The 7,513-nt window shown below is 37.1% G+C and overlaps 1 pseudogene; it reads right to left on the minus strand.

Annotated features, from left to right (window-relative positions):
• Positions 1–708: 708 nt before the first annotated feature.
• The window catches only part of LOC102829551, a 48,447-nt pseudogene continuing 41,642 nt past the window's right edge, over positions 709–7,513 (minus strand).

Genomic DNA, 7,513 nt, shown 5'->3' on the forward strand with positions numbered 1-7,513 from the left:
TCTCATCTTTCTCCCGCGGAGCGGCTGGTAGTTTCGAACCGCTGACCTTAAGGTTCGCAGCCCGATTCGTAACCACTACGCTACCAGAGCTCTAGATGATAGAGATATGCTAATATGGGTGAAGTGGAAGGCAATATGCAATAACAACAAGAGCAAAAAGAGAATTTGAAAGCAAACATAAATAGATAGGTAATGATAGATAATAAATAGAAAGGTAGAAACAATCCACAGCATTGAAATAAATGTGTCAATAGAGTCACTATTGATTGAAAGTATATTGAAAAATAAAATACAAAATTGGGGTTTTCATGGCAGAAACTGATTTTATCTCTATCAGATAAATTCACTTGTATTTCTGTGAATATGAATGTTCTGTGTTACTATCATTTTTCTACAATTCAACTTTCAATTAGTATATTTATAAAATATTCAAACCAAAAGAATAACAACCAAAGATGAAAACACCCAGAAAATCATATTACTCTTTTTTTTAATTTCATAATCATAAGTTTATTCTGAATAAATAACCTTATGCAATTACTGAAAAATATGTCACTACTTTACTTAACTATGCATTTAAATCTAATTATGCAAACAACATGGCAATAATAAAAAAAAACTAAAAAATTTACAAAGCTATATACAAATAATTTAATATTTAAAAATTAGACTGATACAGTCTACATGATCTCTTTAAGAGTCATACAATTAGAGCTCTATAACATTTTTTTTAAGAGGGGAGAAAAAAGAGTGCTTTAAGGCTTCTCTGAGAGTTATTCTTTTGGCTAAGTCATACTCCATTTTATGAATGAGGTCAAACAGAAGCTCATGTTCAGCATCCTGAGAAAGCATAAACTCCTGCAGAGGTTTACAGTGCCTTGAAACATATCTGACAGCAGAACTATGTTCATCCCAGTCTAATCAATCATGATGGAATTATTTCTGTTTCCTGGTTTTCTGTATCATATGTTTTGGTAGAGGTTCAAGAATCCATTCCATCATTGCTAAGTACTCCTTACTATCATGTGCTGGAAATACTGTAAACCCAAGATAATATTCAATAAGAATACATCCTATACTCCAGATATCACACGGTTGGGACCATCCTAGGGCTAAGATAACTTCAGGTGCTCTGTAATGTCTTGTAGATACCAATGTTCTGTGATGTTCATCATCATATGTTGCTCTTCCTAAGTTCACAGCTTTAACATCTGGATTTACTAAAGTACACTCACTACATTTCATTTTGGGGTTATATGCCTCCATGTAGTCTGATTGTAGAAATAAGATGTTTTCAGGCTTTAAGTCTGTGTGAGTCAATTTATTACTGTGTAAAAAATCCACAGACTTGCCTACCTGAAATACCATCCTTCTTATATGGTCTGTTCAAAATGGTAAAACACCATTTTCCTTAATGAAGTCATAGGTATTAAGTCCCAACAGCTCAAACACAATACAAATATGTCCATGATGTTCCAACCATTCCAACATCTGGACAGGGTGGAATGTACTGTTGGGGTCTATTTAAGTGCTCTAGAACTTGTATTTCTGAGCAACCAGCTTCACGATATCTGTCTACATTTTTTGCTGTTTTTACTGCTACACGTCTACCTCCCGCTTTATGATCAATGCACTCCACTGCTTTTCCAAAAGCAACTTCACCCAAATTATCAATAGTCTCATCCCATGTGAACGATGGTGTGAGGTGCTGTGGTGAATCTTGTGTTTGCTTTTATAACTACTTCTTCAACTTCTACCAGAAGACTTGCTACTATGGTTCTGATATCTGCTTTCATGTTCTCTATGGTGGTGCCCAGATTCACATCCTTGACTTAGTCATTTCTGTATTCATCAAGGTAGTGATGACTATGATGATTTTTCTCGTGTATAGATCTGCTTTCCAAATAATGGCTATCCGATGTTTTAGAGTGATTATATTTGCAGCACTTGTTCTCCTGAGCACTGATATGTGATCTCTTCTTTCTTTTATAACTGATGCTGATCCTCCATTTTCCACAATCCCATCTTCCTCATCCCAATCAGGGCAGTATGTTCTCCTTGATTATCTCACCTTACGGGCCAAAGAATCAAAACTGACAGACACAAAGCCTGCAACGTGATGACGGAAAGCACCCAGCTGACAGCCACAGGCTCAGACCACAAAATGGAGCTGACAGTAGCGACATCCCAAGTTTTCATGAAAACCCATATTACTCTTGATGGCCTAATAAACAATGCCTAAAACTCTAATGAAAGCATAGCCACTGACAATGTTCTCTGTTTTGTATGTCCTGAGAATCTTTTCCTGACTGACCTCTTGTATCTGTGACTAAATTTGACGTTTTCCTTAATCTAATAATGAGCACTGTGAAAGTAAGGTTTTGTGCCAAGTTGACTGGACCAGGATTCTCAGTGGTTTGGTAGTTGAGATGTAGCTATCTTCATGATGTGATTTGATGCAATAAACCAAGAAAAGGATCAACCAGGCTAGTCTGATTTATGGGAGATTTCCCAAGGGTGTGGCTGCAACAACTTTTATCTTACATGAGATAAAAGAAGAGAGATTTGAGCAAAGAATGAGGGACCTACTACCACAAGGATAGAAGAACCAGGAGAGGAAAATGTCTGTTGGACCTGTTGTCTCTGAACTATGAAGTTCCTACATTCTGGGGAAGATTGTTGCAAGATGTATAAAGGTCTCTAAGGAATACTGGGCTATAGATACTGAAAGGAAATAGGGACTGTCCCTTAACCTGATAAAGTGAAAATCTTCCATAAGAATTGACACTCTGAATTTGAACTTTAGATTCCTAAACTGTGAGACATTAAATTTCTGGTTGTTAAAGCCATCCACTTGTGGTATTTCTGTTGTAGCAGCATTAGGTAACAAGACACCAACCTAGGAAAAATATATCATGCTCATGGATAGCAAGACTTACGATTGTGATAATGTCAACACTACTCAAAGAGATCTACAGATATAATGCAATTCCAATTCAGATTCCAACATAATTCTCTAAAGAGATAGAAAAGCTAATTACCAACTTTATATGGAAAGGAAAGACACAAGTAAATCACAACTAAAGAACAAAATAGATAGCCTATCATTTATCTTCAATTTGTCGTTCCCAGAATAGCAAACCATACAATTCAAAATGTCCAATACAATTCCATTTCAGCTCATTAATGCCCAAGATATCAATATTTGTGGGCTCTGCTTCATTTTTGATGATTTCCAGTTTTCTTAGATTTATACTTCATATATTCTATGTTCTGATTATTAATGTATGTTTGTAGTTATTTCTTTTATTTTTGAACTGTGCCTCATCAGCCAATGAAGGTCCTGAAAGCGTTACTGTATATTTGCCATTTAAGTTAAAGTCTACTTTTACGGCACGGCCCTTTCCCAATTTTATTTTGAGTGCTTTCCAAACTGAGGGGCTCATCTAATAGCACTATATTAGACAATGCTTCATTTCTGTTCATAGGTTTTCAGTGACTAACCTTTCAGAAGCGTCTGTGTTTCCTTCTTCCTAATCTATCTTAGTCTGGAAGCTCCACACAAACCTGTCTACAATGGGTGGCTGATGATATTTAAAATCCTGGTTGCATTGTAGTAATATAGCAACACACAAACTGCCACAATAGGACAAATTGAGAGATGAGTAGCTATGAGTAAAATTGGCCAATCACAAAAGGGAAAATATTATATGAGTTTACTATTGTAAAATCAAGAAAAGGTATTCATACTATATATATATATGTATCATAGTTACCAGGAGTGGAAGGGAAAGGGAAATAATTCATGGATTAGAAGTTAAATAAATACCTGATAATTTGGGTGAATGGGAAAAAAGTATGCACTAAGAGGGAGGTTGACCAAAGAATGATGAAGGCTTGGGAACACACAGAGAAGAATGCAAAAGTTAAAGGCAACTGAGGTAAACATTACTATATACACAATACTGCAATAGCATTGATCTAAAGGTCGATATATAAATAATCAAACTAGCTTAATGGATAGAGGGGAGAAAGTGGGAATATAACCACAAAGATGTGACAAAAGATATTTGTATATGGGTATTACTTCTGCTGCACATGTATCAATGAATATGGTGGAGCACACAGGTGATAAAGTTACAAAAACTACATGTTGTTGTTGTTAAGTGCCTTCAACTTGATTCCGACCCATAGCAACCCTGTATAGGGTTTCCAAGGAGCAGCTGGTGAGGTTGAATCATCAATCTTTGCAGTTCAAATGACTTTGCAGTTTGATTCATTAGCCCACAGTGCCAAAACTACATAGGCATTACTTAAATACCTTGGAGAATGAGTTGCTGGGCCTCGGGGCTCAGGATCATGATCTCTCGGAGAACTTCATGACCAATTGTAATAATGTAGTGTTCATAACATGCTCACAAATGCAATGTTCTACATCCTGGTTTTATGAGAAGTGACTGAGATCTTAAAAACTCATTTTCACTAACAGACATGTGCTCTGACTGGTGACCATGTTGGTCACTGTTAAGGGGAATTGAGGGAAAAACAGCAATGAAGCTGCAAGCTAAGTCCAACCATGTTCAATACACTCCTGTGAATCTGAGTGGAGACCTGATTGGTCAGCAGTTTGGCAAGACCTGGGGACTCCTCGGCCCAGAGTCAGTGACATAGCCACAGAGGACTAGAGTGCAGAATGAAGCATCCAGCTAATAAGAAGAGATGGCATATGCACAAGAACACCCACACTTGCAGATAATACCCACTTGACCTGGCCTCAATGACTGGATGATCAGAGCTCAACTAGAAGAAGAAAGAAGAGAAAAAAAAAAAGAGTAACCTGATACAATTTGATGAACTTGACCTACACCTATGAATGCAGTAGCTCAAAAGAAGGAACAAATCTTTACAGCAAGGATCATTCCCACCCCCTTAATATACAGAGTAGACAGGGATGTGCAACTTGGACATTGGCTACCCAAAATGGGGGGCCTACAAAGGCAATAAGTGACTGGCTTACAAGCTTTCAAGAGGGAGCCTAGATCCAGAGGACACGGAGGAAGGTAGAATCTCCACTGACTGAGTAGTATCCAATCTGCCTGGGCGGGACTGATGAAAGGAGATGGGTATAGCACTTATGTGGTACAATAGTGAATAATTAATATCAGGACTAACTGTAAAGGTAGATGTTTTGTAGCAAAAGGAAGGAAGTGGTTGACTTTGCAGGCCAGGAGCAGAGGCCCCTGGGACCATCAAGGAAGAAGAGTGGAGTGTGAGACCCTACCCAGAGAAACAGTGATGCCAGAGATAGAGGCAGAGATAATGACCTGGAGAGATGGAGTGGCTGGGACCTCTAGACCCAGAGAGGGAGAGGGGCTGTGTGCTGAGGATCAGGAGGCAGGGTTGCAGGGTATACCCTTTGATTGGTTGATGATGCATGGAGGGGATTGTAACCAAGGCAGTGTAACGATATACGATAGGATAAATGTAATGCTTATGTTCTCCCCTGTAAACTATCACATAATTCACAATAAAACAGTTTAAAAAAACCCAAAAAAACTCATTTGCACCCATCTAAGGTGCAGCTATTTGTATCATGAAAATTGAAGATACTTGGAAACAGTTTAATGAACTAATGGATCATGTTCACAGTAGTCTCTATGACTCTGAGACCAGAAAACCTAGATGGTGATAGGATACCACTACTAACTGCTCTGAAATGGACATTAGAAGATCCTGGACACTGTGGGAGAAAATGTGTTACAAAACTCAAAATAATAAAAAAGATAAGGCTTACTGGTCAGAAAGAGACTGGTGGAACCCCAGGAAAATGATCCTTAGTCTCCCTTTAGTTCTGTGGATGAATTCATCTCAGTGGCTCAGTTTTAGCCAAGGAAGAGATAGATATACAGGGAGTACAAAAACACTAGTGAGGTACACATTTTGTAGAAGAGTTAATCATTCAAGGTCAAAAGGGTTGTGTTTATCCAAGAACAGAGTACAAAAGGGTTAGAAAAAAGGAGGAGTGGAAATAAAGCAAAAACCATACACAGGGAAGAAATGGGAATATTGATGTTACATTGAGTGAATTATAATTAATGAGATGACATAAAGTATAATTTTTCAAATGTATTACTGATGATCTGCTCCGTAAACCTCCACGCAATCCACAATTAAGTGCTAAAGAAAAGAATGCCTATTTAGTTATCTTTATGCTTTTTAATTTCTCAACTCTACTTACCTGTTATCAACAAAAAATACCAGAGAGATGTTCGCTTGTGCTTATTGCCTATGCAAAGACATTTGGCCATGTAGATCATAACAAATCATGCAAAACATCCAACTGAGTAGATCAAAACAGACTACAGATAATATTGTAAAGAATGGGTATTCCTGAAAACTTAATCGTGCTCATGAATACCCTGAACCTTGGCCAACAGGCAGTCACTCAAATAGGACAAGGGGATGCTGAATGTTTTAAAAGCAGCAAAATTGTGTGCCAAGGTTATATCCTTTCACTATACTTATTCAGTCTTTATGCTGGACAAATAATAGGAGAAACTGCATTATATATAGAAAAACTCAACATTAGAATTTAAAGAAGACTCATTAAATCTTGTGATATGCATATGAAACAACCTTGCTTGTTGGAAGCAAAGAAGACCTGGAATATTTACTGATGAAGATTAAGAACCACAGTCTTCCATATGAATTGCACCTCAATGTAATGGAAATAAAAATTCTCACAACTAGAAAAAAAGTAACATTATGATAAATGGAGAAAAGATTCAAGTTGTCCAAGGCTTCATTTGTTTGGATCAATACTCATAGAAACAGCAGTGCAGAAATCGAAGCACATATTTTATTACGCAAAAGATATTTGAAAAGACCTCTGTAAAGTGTTTGAGAGCAAAGATGTCACTCTAGGGACTAAGATGCCCCAACTCAAACCATACTATTTTCAGTTACTTCATATACATGTAAAAGTTGGAAAATAAATAAGGAAAACTGGAAAAGAATCAATATATTTGAATTATTATATTTGAGAAGAATATTTAAAGTACCATGGACTGACAGAAGAACAAACGAATCAGGTTTTGAAGAAGTATAGTTAGACTGTTCCTTAGAAACTAGGATGGTGAGATTTGGTCTCTTGTACTTTAGATAAAGTGCCAGGAGGGAGTAGTCCCTGGATGAGGCTTCTTAAAATCCTCTTCACTTTCAGCAAGCATGGTTGCATCATCTACATATTACATACAGGTTGTTAAATCAAATTGACTACATCTGTGTAAAGAGAAGATGGAAAAGCTCCATATCATCAATGAAAACAAGACCAGGGGCAGACTGTGGAACAGACCATCAATTACTCATATGCAAATTCAAACTGAAGGTGAAGAAAATGAAAACAAGTCCATGAGTGCCAAAATATAACCTTGATTATATCCTACCTGAGTTTAGAGATCATCTGAAGAACAGATTTGATACATTAAACACTAAAGACCGAAGACCAGAAGAG

The sequence above is a fragment of the Chrysochloris asiatica genome, unplaced genomic scaffold, assembly GCF_000296735.1.
Source record: "Chrysochloris asiatica unplaced genomic scaffold, ChrAsi1.0 scaffold00351, whole genome shotgun sequence".
Lineage (NCBI taxonomy): Eukaryota > Metazoa > Chordata > Mammalia > Afrosoricida > Chrysochloridae > Chrysochloris > Chrysochloris asiatica.